General features: G+C 35.9%; 1 long non-coding RNA gene across 1 annotated transcript in view; it reads left to right on the forward strand.

The window, feature by feature from the left end:
• LOC117797369 overlaps positions 1-13,319 on the forward strand; it is a 133,805-nt gene extending 120,486 nt beyond the window's left edge. Inside the window, exon 3 of the long non-coding RNA XR_004622320.1 lies at positions 12,846-13,319. This is a non-coding gene — a long non-coding RNA (uncharacterized LOC117797369). The remainder of the gene's footprint in view (positions 1-12,845) is intronic.
• Positions 13,320-14,120: the final 801 nt, after the last annotated feature.

Below are 14,120 nucleotides of genomic sequence, written 5' to 3' on the forward strand. Positions count from 1 at the left end.
AGGCAAGACCCTCTACCAGCAAAAAAAAATTACATGTCACTGAAAGCTCAGTTATCTTTAGCAATTTTTAATAATAAAGTATTTTTAAATTAAGATACATACATCCTTTTTAGACATAATGTTATTGCACATTTAATAGACTACAGTATAGTGTAAACATAACTTTTATATGCACTGGGAAACAAAAAATTCATTTGATTCAATTTATTGTGATGATTACTTTATTGGCAGGGTCTGGAATTGAACCTGCAATATCTCTAAGGAATGCCTATATATGTGAAGTGAGTTTCTTGTAGACAGCATATAATTATGTCATATTTTTAATCCACTTGACCATCTTTGTTTTTAATTGGTATATTTAGATCACTTCTAGTCAGCAAGGATGAAAATTCTAGGCTCCCTACTTGGCCTTCTCTGACACCATCCCATTAGGGTGTTTGGATACTTGTTATAACTCCAGGAGAGCGAAAGCCTAGGTACTGTACTAAAGGCTGACATGGGTGAAAATGGGGCATATTTTTTTTTCTGTGATGTTTGGCTGGAGTAGAGGATTTATTGTGTAAAAATTTTGTCTTGTTAGGCTGCCCTTTTCCTGGTCCTTTGGCTAGAAAGAGCAGGCTTTCATTGGAGCTTTTCTGTCTGCCTCTGTTGAATTTTCTGGGTTGCAGGCTTCTTCACTTCCATATCTGATATATATAAGACAAAAAGAAAACCCAGAGACTCCACTATTATGGTGTCCTTCAGGTCCTGAGGTCCTTAATCCGTCTGCCTTCTCTCTACATTTCAGTCTTATGTGTGTTTTGTATATAATGTCAAGGGGTTTTAGTTACACCTAGTGAAAGGAATAGGGAAAATCACTTCTACTCCACCTTCCCAGAAGCAGACAGATAATTAGAGATGCTCAGAAAGCAGCTGGATATATGAAGGAGAAGTTCAAGACATGGGTTTAGGCAGGGTATGTGAACCTGGGGATCATGAGAAGATAGATGTCATAGAAAGCATAATTGGGACAAGATCACATAGGAAGTGACTTTAAGCAGAAAGGAGAAGACACCCAAAGGCTGATCCCTGGAGCTCTCCATTGTTTAGAAGTTGGGGAGATGAGGAGGATCCAGCAAAGCAGACAAAGAAAGAACCTTCAGAAAGGCAAGAGAAAACCTAGGAAATTATGGCTTCCAAGAATTCAGGTGAAGATAGAATTTCAAGAAGCAGAGTGTGATCAACTGTGTCCACTGCTACTGAAAGATGAAGTAAGCAGAGTAATGATAATGGACTCTGGGATATAGATACATGAATGCTACTTGGTGGCTAATTATAAAGCTGCTTTGGTGAATTTTACCTTATTTTTTTCATCAGGTATACAGCCTAAGGATTATTATTACTTAGAAGGATAGAAAAAAGCCATCCATCCAACCACTCAATCCTATTTACAGGGTCTCTGACAACTGTTTGTCTAGTCTTTGCTCAAGCACTTAGCAGTGACAGCTCACAGCTTTGTAAAGCAGTCATTTCTATTTCCAGAGAAGCCCTAACAGTGCCTTTTGTTGAATACAAGTACACTTTAAATTCCTATTTGTGATTCCTATTTCTGCTTTTGTGGTCACACAATATAAAGAAATGCTGTCAGATATTCAGAAGATACTTTTGATATTCTGGGAAAACTTGCATTGTTTAACTTCTATCATATTGGAGCCTTCTCAAGGGTGACAGCTGCAAGGATGATGGCATCACCACAGGCAGGAGCTACCCAGGTTCAGGAGGACCCTGCTTTGGTCTCATCTCACCACTACATCCCCAATTACACATAGTAAAAAAAGCCCCACTAGGTGCACACAGCCACTGAGCAATGTTCCCCACTCCCACTTCCTAATATAGTTCCTCTCCTCTAGGCCACAGTTTTATAATTGGCTGTCACTCATCTTTCCTATGATTCCAAGCAGTTGGAAGTTCCTGTGCTAAATCCATCAGAGGCCTAATGTTTACAATTTCATAACTGGTTTACCAGGTCTGCAAGCCCTTACTTTAAGTGCATGGCTGGAACAACCCAGCCACTGCTCAGGTGACCCACCAGCGACCCCTAAATCTGTCACCACCCCAAATGCCATTCCATATTCCAACACCAACTCACCATAACATGGAATTAAGACATGAGATTTAAAAAGTGGCCACCCCACTCTAAAATGACGTTGCTACAAGTTCATATTAGTAGGCATGAGAATACTTCATCCAAGTTACTAAGCCTACCTGCCATATACATAGATGAGAGAATGTTCCAGAGAAATAAGGTAGAGAGTGAATGTCAAGCAGATAAAAGTCACTGGGTAGCTGACTTTCCACAGATCCAGAAAAACTTCTCTAGAAGAGTTATCAAAGTCACCCCTCTACCAATCAATCTAGAGTGGAAACTAACTCAATTTTACCTCATTGAACAGTGGAAAATTTATTTATCTCTGTTGCAGCATAATTAAAATATCATATGCTATTTTTTGTTTGTATAACTGCTTCCAGGATAGGGGAACAGCCAAGAAAATCAGAAGTGGCTCTATGCAGAGAGAAATAATGTTCACATCCAATCAACTCTTTGCTCTTACCACTCTTCTCCCATTATTTTTAAAAATAAGGCCTTCCAACAACACACTCTCAATTATGTGCCTTTTCCTGCCTTCTTGGACTGGGAAATACTTTTCAGTGGATAGCATTACTTCATCAAACCAGTCCTTAAAATTATTAGACTAATGCATTTGGTCAGTTAACATTCATGTTCTAACCTCTATCCCAAGTCCCATTCCTAGAACTGACAGTCACTCATTCTTCTCTAGCCCAATATGTTACTAGGCAGTTGGAATCCACAGCTCTCAACAAATTAGGGGCTCAAAGTTGGCTACCTTGTTTTTGTCTTACCCAGGCAGCAGCTCCTCTAAAAGAGCATAAACTTCAGAGCAAGACTTACACATTCTCTTCACATTGCAGCTTTCCCAAAGTACCCAACATTCCCTTCTTCCCCACATTGCTGCATTCTCATATCCCAACATCAAATGCAGTTATAGAGAATCTAGATCTTTTCATAGTCAGTTTCTATCTCATCAGTTTTTGCTTCAAATATGGTTATATTATAGTCAGTAATAGTTATTATTGTTATCATTGTAGTTACTGTGATAGTTAGCTATAGTTAAAGTTATGGTTATAGTTATGGTTAGGCTACTTATGGTTATCTATAATTAGTTACAGTTAATATAGTTATGGGTCCCAGTTATGGATAATTCTAGTTAATTCTAATCATATGTAGTCACCATTGCTACCTATTCATTGTAAATAGTTAGAACTACTAATTAGCATGGACACCATTCATGACTGCTAACTGGTCATGGCTATTAGACATGGCTACTAGCTACTTGTGGTAGCTAGTTGTGCTACTAACTAGTTGTTACCACTGGATTTGGCTGGTGTTGTGTTTACAGGTGATGTTTGGTAGTAATTGTAGTTAGTTGTACTTATGGTTAGCTGTAGTCAGGCATGAGCATAGTTTTAAGAAGTATGGTGGGTTACAGGTAGTTATGGTGTTCAAATTATAGTTATTTGATCTAGAATATAATAAACTCACAGACTTATCTTCAGATCTTTCAAAGCTTTCATGATCCATGCCTACTGGGCAAAACTATTTTATTCAATCACAATCACTTGACTTTGTTACTTACAGAGTACATAAAGTGTAATGTCTTTCAACACAAAGTCACATATATTAGGTACGGTGGTGGGGGGTTATTATTCCTAGGTGTTTATGGTTATTAGTTGTTCCTACTAATTAGTTGTGGTCACTTATAACTATAACTAGCTGTAGTTAGTAGTTATGGCTGCTAACTACTTGTGTTTACTATGTATGGTTAGTTGCAATTATGGTTAGTTATAATTATGGTTATTGTGGTTATGACTGGCTAACTAGTTGATGTTGCTAACCTTAATTACTAACAAGTTGTGTTTATTAGTTATGGCTACTAACTAGTTCTGTTCTTGGCTATGTTGGTTCTATGTGTTTGTTCTGTTCATATGTTCTGTTCCTGCTACTAACTGGTTATCATTGATAGTTGTGGGTACTGACTAGTTTTGGTTGCTGCATATGGTTAGTTGTAGTTACTTGGTATAGTTGTAGTTCTTTATTTTGTGGTTGACTATTCTTCATTAGTTATGGCTACTAATTTTGGCCACTAATTAGTCACAGTTGCTAGTTATAGTGATTACTAAATATGTGTGGTTATTATATAGCTGTAACTAGTAATAGTTACTAGGCATGGTTAGTTTGTAATTCTAGTTAGTTTTAGTTATGGTTTTTGTGCTTGCATTTGGTTATGATTCTCGGCTAGTTATAGTTACTAATTATATCTATTCACTAGTTGTGGTTACTAGTTGTGATTACTATACCCAGTTGCAATTACTGACATTAATGCTAACTAGTTCTGATTGCCATTTATTGCTAGTTCTGGTTGGATATCTTTATGATTAATTCTAGTTAGCTATTTTATAGTTAGTTATGGGCATAATTAGTTGCAGGTAGTTATAGAGTGTTAAAATGTTGGATTTCCAGTTATCTGACCTGGAATATAATCCATTCACAACCTTATCCTCAGGTCTCCAAAGCTTTCATTTTCCATGCCCACTGGGCAACATAGTTTCACTATTTAATTTTACTCCATTCATTTGACTTATTATTTACAGAGAAACTACAATGTAATGTCATTTTTTCCAGGAAGAATAACATATTTATTTTTTCCACAAATGTGTATTCACAGTCACATAAAAGAATAATATTGCATTCGCAATGCATTATTTTTTTCTGCTTTTGCCATGAAAAGTATCATATTTTATAGTAACTTATATTTGCCTAGCACTTTAGATTTAAAAGATACACACACACACACACACACACACACACACTTGAGTATACTTGACACATTATATTACATTAGTTTCAGGTGTACAACTTAGTGACTTGGCAAGTTTAGACATTATGCTATGTTCACCCCACCTATAGCTACCATCTGTTTTGTTACATTGCTATTACAATATCATTGACTGTATTCCTTATGTTGTGACTTTTACTCCCATGACTTATTCATTCCATAACTGGAAGATTATACCTCCCTCTCCACTTCACCCATTTTGCCCAACCTCCCACCCCCCAAGATGTAATTCTTTTAACACAAAGCCACTTTTGTAAATTCCTAGAAGATTCCTTGCCTTCTGCACTCCATTTGTTATGCTCAGACTTCAGAGGCACCTGACAGCAAAACACCAACCACTTGTGCAATTCTTACTTAGAAATAACTCCTTCCCCAGATCCCCAGTTCCTGTCCAGGCCCTAGGAGAAGTAAGTTGGAAGATCAGGATTCATCTCTTTCCAAAAGGCTTTCTTTGTAGCTCTAGCATAGCACTGAATACATTCTAGCTTCTATCAGCATTAATATCAATGTCTGTGTTGGTTTTCTTTACTGGATTGTGAGCTCCTGGATGATTAGAGTTACATGCCTTATTTATGTCTTCATATAGTGAAGTATGAAAGTAGTTCTAAAGGGTTGTACCATGTCATACTTGTGAATCAGTCATAATTAATATTACTAACATTAAAATAATAAAGTTGAAAATGACTTATTTTATTTTGATACACATATGTGCATATGTGTATATGCATATACATTCATTGTAGGTTATCCCAAAAACAATGTCATCCTTGGTTGTAGTCTGATATGCCTTTATTTATTTATTTATTATACTTAAATGAACAAAATTAAGACAGTTTATCATTGGCAATCATTAGCTTTCTTCCTTCATGTGTCTGCAGGGCTCTGATGCATGAATTATAAAAAAAAATCACCTATTTTGGCAAGGGTATCCATGAAATGTCCTAGAAAAAAAGTAAATTGAATACACTCCAATATGTATATGTAAAAGAAATTGTACTTTGGACTTTCATGTGAATTTTCATATTTGAAACTCACAACAAAGATACCAAAGAGACACTTATTAATTCTACAGTTCAGATTTGTCATGAGAATTAATTGAGGAACCATGTAGAAAATCCACTAGAAACTGAAAAGCCACAGAAATGCAAAAGCAATCATAGTATAATGACAATAAATTCCATAACTACCAAATTCCATTTCAATAAGACAGGATGAATTCCTATCTGAAACCTACTTATCTAACTACCAAGAAGTAAATTCTCTCAGGAATTTTTAATATGAGTTAAAACTCTCTTTTTCCCATACCCAAGGTTTCCTAGATGTTAGTGCTTCAGGAAGACCCCATGGTAAAGCTGGATTCGAAGGTATTATGATTTAAAGCACTTAACAATGGAATTATGGGGCAAGATGTTTATTTAAAACTATTTCAGAAAACCTATAAATATAATCATCCAAGTAGAATAGTCTGAAAATAATGAGAAGGATATAGAGATAAAAAAGTAAATACACAAAAATCAATAGGTTACATGTCCACAAACAAAAATCAGTCAGTATACACAATGAAAATACAAACATAATAAAATCAGGAGCAAAAATATGATTGCTAAGCACAACCTCATTGTATCCCTTCCAGACATATACGAAGAAGCATCATTCCCTAAAGAACAATAATCTGGACTGCACAATTTATTAGGTACCTATACCAAGGGATGAGCAAGGTCTTACCAAGCAGCATACATCATACAGACCAGTGGCTTATTTTGTTTAATTCTCATAGTCCCTTATCATGTAAAATTACTATGCATTTTGTAACACAGGATTGTTTTCTGTTTGAAAGAGGCAATGTATTTAAAATATTTTTGTTACCTGAAATGTAAAAAATACACATAAGTGATTATATTGTCACCACATTTATTTCCATACCCACCAACCCAAATTCATTATTGACAATGATATCCCATTCAGAAATCACTTACAATTATTCTTTGAAAAGTTATTATTAGTGAAGATTAACACCCACTCTGCATCTCCCATGTTTAGTGCCTCTATCTCTCTATTGTGTCTGGAGTCCATGTGTCTACCATGGCCCAAATGTATCAAGTAAAAGTAAGATTGTTCCCATTGCAGACAACCAGACTGCACACCTAATTAAAGGTGATTATTAAATGTGTTCTTATTTTTACTACTCAAAGTAGTAGTAATATTTTTTGTACCACCATTAATACTATAAAGAGTAGAAAGAAAAAGAGTAGTTATATTGCATAACTGGTGACTTACCAAACATACAATGTCTTGGGGGCTTTGGGGTACATTATCTCTCAAACCTCTCAATAAACCTGTATCACTGTTGGGATGCCTGGGGGGCTCAATCGGTTAAGTGTCTGCCTTCGGCTCAGGTTATAATCCTAGGGTCCTGGGATCAAGTCCCACATCAGGCTCCTTGCTCAGCAGGGAGCCTGCTTCTCCCTCAGCCTGACATTACCCTTGCTTGTGTTTACTCTCTCTCTCTGACAAATAAATAAATAAAATCTTAAAAAAAAAACAGTATCACTGAATCTTGTACTAATTGAAAGACATGGGTTTGTCATTAGGATTAATCAGACAATATGAGTAGATACTTTTGGAAATGGAAAAGCAACAGATAAATTAATAAATATTATCACAGTGCAAAATTCTGTACCTAAAAATTAATTTGACATAGTCATTTCCTATTTACAACCTACTTAATCACCAGGATGTATGTTTTCTTTTCTGCTTCTATTAGCAATAGTTCACCACCACTATTTAGTTGTTTTCCTTTAAAACAAAAAGTCTAGTTATTGATGCTTTAGTTGGAGGATTGGAAAACCTTATAGGGGTTGGCAGGAAAGCCCTTGCAATCCATTATGGGAAAGGAGAGTTTTCAGAATTGAGATGGTCCCTTGCAACTCACTGATTATGATAATATAGAATGAAACTTTATTTACTATAACCCACAAAATATAAAGCTATCATTCTCCACTTAGAAATATATGAAATACAATGATAACCATGCATAGTTAAAGCTGGGAGGAAAATAAAGAACATTTAAATATCGAACAATCATAATACTGATTCTGACTAAGAGAGAGCAATGAAATAAACAATGTTTTTTCTTGCATTTGCCTAGGCTTACTAATTATGTGGGTGAGCAATAGTTTTCTTTAAAAACTCTATTAGGGAAATTAATTATTTCCTTAAACTATAAATGAATTCACACTACTCATTGTGGGACCATGAAAAATGTCAATTAATCTCTAAAAATCACCACTGATTCCCTTTTCCAAATATATTATCACTTTGACAGCCCTGATTTAATGTCTTCATTTGATATTAACCAAGCGATATCCAACTAGATTAACCTTGAAAAGGCTACACTAGTTTGAGACACATAAGATGCACTAAGAGACAATAAGATATACTAGCTCAAGAGCAAGCACCAAATCATAAAACCAATCTATAATGTAATTATGAGAACAATATGTTGAAGACTAACTTAATGATAAAATGTTCAATAGAAGAGAACACATAGAAATAGAGCAATCTGGAAGTATTCTAAGTTCTAACCAAAAAGCACCATTTAATTACCTCACATTCTATATATACACAAGTTGAAATACACAGTATGTATATACCTTACCATGAATATCCATGGAATATTCTAAGGAGAAAAGATGTTGCATAACCATGGGGCATAGTATGTTTCCTTTTAAATGAAAAGAAATTCAATGCACCATCGGGATGTAAAATTGAATATTGGCCTATATATGTTTGCATGCATGTGAAAAATAATATTAAAAGATAATCAGAAGCTTAAAATTAACATGTAGAGTGAAAGATCTATAGGGGAGATTACTAGTATTTCCTTATTGGTCAATAATTATGCTGAAATATTACTGCATTTGATATGGAAATTAAATAGAACACCATGCTCATATTTAAACAACTTGTTATAAGGTGTTCAATAAATCAGTTAGGCCATGAGAATTTCCCACATGTTAACAGGTGATCAAAGAACTGACTATCATCACGAGTAATATAGGTTGTATTAAGAGCAATAGTAATAGTAATAACAGGGATGATGATTATAAAAAGGATAAAAAGGATTTAAAAAGTATAAAAAGGATAAACATCTGTTAAATGCTTCCTTACCTTGCATGCAGTGTGCTTAGGGACTTAATGTAGATTAATTTATTTCATCATCACAACGAATGCATGGCATGGAAACCACATTGATCTGTAACGTAAGTTTGTTGTGAGGATCAGATGAGGTGACAAATTAAAATATTTTAGGAATCCAAAATGGGAAATCAGCAAGAACCATTATGTTATAATTACTTAGCATTCCATATCTAACAAAATAAATATAGTTATGTATGCATTTATTGTTTACAAATTACCTATGTGAAAGGAAGTTCTATAAGTGCTTCTTGTTAAAATTAACACCTACCTTTTCATAACTACACACACAAATGCACAAAAACACACATATACCGACATATCTACACAAAATATTTTAGCTTCTTCTATTAAGAGTTGATATATATTTGTTGGATCATAGGGAAGGTTTTAAAATTAGGGTACATGGCACTTAATTTTGTTATTCAGAGCTCTGCAATGTAGGACTTTCTCCATATTTTATGTAAGACAATGAGAACAATAGAGTTTTCACTAAAAGTTTGATTAGGTTATCAAAAAAATAGAAACATAGAAAGAAATCTATTCCACTCACTTTATGTAGGATGTTTAAAAAAATAAGAATTCTTTATTTGTTAAGGTTTTCATTCTTTTAAGATTATTAGAAATATTTAATATTATATTAATATTAAATTATTACAATTGACATTTATTTAATGATTAGTTAGCCTGGAGACTCTGGTAACCAATTGTGTATTATTTCATTAAATCCTCACAAATCCCCAATAATGTAAAATTTTTGTTAATTTTAACTCATAATCTTTTGAGTGTTGAATGAGGTGAAATATGTAATATATTCCTAATACTGTATTTGCTTCCAGACCAATTAAATCAAAATTACTAATGAAATTGTGATTTCCTTTTCGAAAACTCCTAATGTATACATCAATACTCTTTTCTATTACTGGAAAGAAATACTACTATTTCATAGCCCAAGCATGATAGCTAATGGTTGACTAGAATCCAAGTGGCTGCCAAGGTCCAGTTGTATTAACTGGTGGCAAGGTTTCCTACTTGGGTGTCTTAGTCAGCTTGGGCTGCCATAAAAAATACCATAGACCAGGTAGCTTAAATGACAGAAATTTGCTCAACAGTTCTGCAGTCTGGGAAGTCTAAAATCATGGTAGGTTTCACTCTGAGGCCTCTTCTCTTGGCTTGCAGATGAACATCATCTCACTGTGTGCTCACATGACCTATTCTTGTGTGGGGACAGATGGGATGGAGGAGAGAGCAAGCTCTCTGGTCTCTCTTCTTATAAGGGCACTAATCCCATCCAGACCAGAGGCCTGTCCTCATGAATTCATCTAAATGTATCTCCCAAAGCCCCATCTTCAAATACCATTACTTGGGGGGGGGGTTAACGCTTCAGCATATGAGTTTTCAGAGGACAAAAACATAACACTAGGCAATTAGTAGGTAGGCTCCACATGAAGTCTTTACATAATGACAGCCTTCTAAATTAACCACTGAAGGAAGCTTGACAAGGAGCATTGGCAATAGGAGGCACCAAATTAAATAATGGGCTGAGTGTACATCCTTTTAAAATGATGAAAAGCACCATGGAACAAAATGAACAGGTAAATTTATATTGATTCCTATTGGCAGCAATTAACTCCTCCCACAAGTCATTGTTTGTGGTTTCCAGAAGTTTATTTTAAAATTAACTGCCTATATCTATATATTTACTCATCTATCTAGTGATATATTCATCTTGGCATGGATCATGTTCGGGTTTGGTAGAACCCTTAAAGTGTCCCCTGGTGGAAGCATTCCCTCTTGAGAAGCAAAACCTCTAAGCTAGCAGAACCTGAGCATGTAGAAACAAGAAACACAAATTCTGTAAGTGGGTCATTGTGTTGGTTCTAATACATATGTATTCTAGCTATTAAGAATATAGTACCACATGGGGCACCCTGGCTGGCTCAGTCAGAAGAGCATGCGACTCTCGATCTTAGGTTCATGAGTTCAAGCCCCATGTTGAGTGTAAAGATTACTAACATAAAATAAAAACAAATATTAAAAAAAAAGAATACAATACTACATATCAGTTGTTGATATATGAGTATATATTCCTTATTCTGGAGGACAATATTCCAACTCTGCAAAGTGTTTTTCTCTGTCTGGTGACTTACCTAAGACTTTAACAAGCCATTCAATCAAAGTATTGGGCCAGCTGATGCTGGATTATACATTATATTATCAGACCAGTGGTTGTGTGTCTGTTGCCACACCTTCTTCACCATAGAATGAGTCCCATGAATCAGACATTTTGTAAGCTTCAAATTGTGACACCTGCAGAAATACTGAGGGCAGAGAAAGCAAGATAAACCCATATCTGGAGAAAGTATCAATTCTGTTAAGGACAAACCACACCATCCTCTATGGTAGAATTGTCTGAAATAATTAACTGACCCCAGAGATTTGGCTATTCTCAGTGAGTACTCCATGCTTTTGAACCCATGTATTGCCTCCTTCCTTACCATCATGGCTACTCCACTCAAACATCCATTGTGCAAACACTGAAGTGGACCAAGGACAGAGGCTGGCTGACAAGCATGGAACAAGTCAGAGGTAAGGTTGTGCAAATGTAATTTGGTGATCCAAATGTGTCTGCTGCTCCTGGACTCAAAGGTGGTCTCTGCTAAATGGAGTTGCCATTATTTTATCCATGACCTTGCCAGAAGCAACAACAGCAGGAAGATGTCCTCCATTTCACTTCTACCTCACAAATAATCTAACAAGTCTGTCTAATTGGTAGAACCTAATTCACTATCAGAGCTCTAACTGCAATTAGGATGGAGTTTCAGCTAATCAATTCTCAATATCTACTACATTTATTAGAAATTTATGTGCTTTGGGGCACCTGGGTGGCTCAGTCGGTTAAGCATCTGCCTTTGGCTCAGGTCATGATCCCGGAGTTCTGAGATTGAGCCCTGCATCAGGCTCCCTGCTCAGCAGGGAGTCTGCCTCTCCCTCTCCCTCTACTCCTCCCCCACTTGCTCTCTTTCTCTCACTCACTCTCTTTCTCAAATAAATAAAATCTTTTTAAAAAAAGAAATTTATGTGCTTTTACTCAAAAATGCAATTAGTCTATTATTCTTAGTTATTTTTACCAGGCTTGTGTTAAGGTTTTGCTAGATTCATAACATTAATTTAATATCTATGCTTGTTTTTGTGTGCCTGGATTAGTTTGCATAGCATAAGAGATACCTATTCTTTGAAGATGTTTGGGAGAGATTTAACAATCTTTCTAATTTCTTTTTACACTTAATATTTTTATAATAACAATTGTTTCATATATGTGAGAGGAATAGGATAGACCATGCCATGGTAACAAACAACAGACAACTCAACATAATCAAACAGCTGCATAGGGCAGTTCTCCTCCAAGTGGTAACTGTTATGTTGCTTTGAGTTGTGACACTGCTATCTCAACCCAAGACCTCCTCTTTTACCATAAAAAAGGAGGAAAGTACACAAAAGCAATTAAATGTTCCTGTCATTTGTCCTCACAACCCATTGGCCAGCATTAGTCATATGGCTTTATTTACATCCAAAATGATGGTAAATGTGATCTTCTATATGACCAAGAGGTAGAGGAGAAATTGATATTGGTGAACACTGATAATCTCCATCACAGTCTACCAAATATTTGTTTCATTCTTCTTTCCACAGGGAAACCATACTGGCCTCCTCTCCAAGGAAGACTGTTAAGAAGGCCAAGAAGTCCCTCAATCTGCCATCTACAAGCTCAGAAACCAGAAAAATCAGTGGTGTAATTCAGTCTGAGTCTGAAAGCCTAAGAATTGGGGGCTGATGGTGTAATTCCCAGTCCGAATCTGAAAGCCCAAGAACCAGAGTACTGACATACAAGGGCAGGAGAAAATGAATGTCTCAGCCTAAGCAGAGAGAATGAATTACCCTTTCTTCACCTTTTTGCTGTATTAAGGCCCTCAATAGATTGATGGATGTGTACCCACATTGGTGAGAGCAATCCACTTTACTCAGTCTACTGATTCAAATGCTGATCTCTTCTGGAGACATCCTAACAGACACACCCAGAAACAAGGTTTTACTGGCTCTCTGGGCATCCCTTAGCCCAGTCCAGCCAACACATAAAGTGAACTATCACACTAATCAAAACCAGCAGCAATCACCAAACACTACTATCACTCCTATGACAGTACTAACATTTTTTTCTAGCCTCTTCCTCTATATTTCCCTACTAGAATTGTTATCCAAACTCTTCCCTTATATTTACAAATTCCCTAATTATATGTGCTAAGCCTATTATAAGTTACAATTTCACCAAAGTTTTGCCACTGAAAACTCCCACCACAAAACCACTTAGCCAATGTCACACTTCAGGTTTTTGTTAGGTCAATACCATACTTTCAGTACTGGTTCTGTATTAATCGGGTAGGTTAAGCTAGACTATGGTAACAAACAGTCCTACAATCTCAGTAGTTTAACACAACAAAATCGTGCTTCTGACTCACACAAATTACACTGTGGATTCAAGCAATTCTCCAGAATATCTTCCCTCTATATGGTGACTGAGTAATCAGGCTACTTTAATCTTGAAGCTCTAGCATCTCAACACAAGGCCTCCTCATTTGCTGCAGCTAGAGAAGAGAGGTGGTAAGAGAGTTGCACATTAGCGATTAAATATTTCTTTTTTTAAGTTTTTAATTTTAATTCCAGTTAGTTAACATACAGTGTTATATTAGTTTCAGGTGTACAATGTAGTGATTCAGCAGTTCTATACATCACCCTGTGCTCATCACAAGTGCCCTCCATAATCCCCATCACCTATTTAACCCATCTTCCCATCCCCCTCCCCTCTGGTAACCATTAATCATCAGATTGCTCTCTCTAGTTAAGAGTCTGTTTCTTGCTTGCTCACTCTCTTTCCTTTTCCTCATTTGTTTTCTTGACTTTCAGATATGA

The sequence above is a fragment of the Ailuropoda melanoleuca genome, chromosome X (genome assembly GCF_002007445.2).
Source record: "Ailuropoda melanoleuca isolate Jingjing chromosome X, ASM200744v2, whole genome shotgun sequence".
NCBI classification, from domain to species: domain Eukaryota; kingdom Metazoa; phylum Chordata; class Mammalia; order Carnivora; family Ursidae; genus Ailuropoda; species Ailuropoda melanoleuca.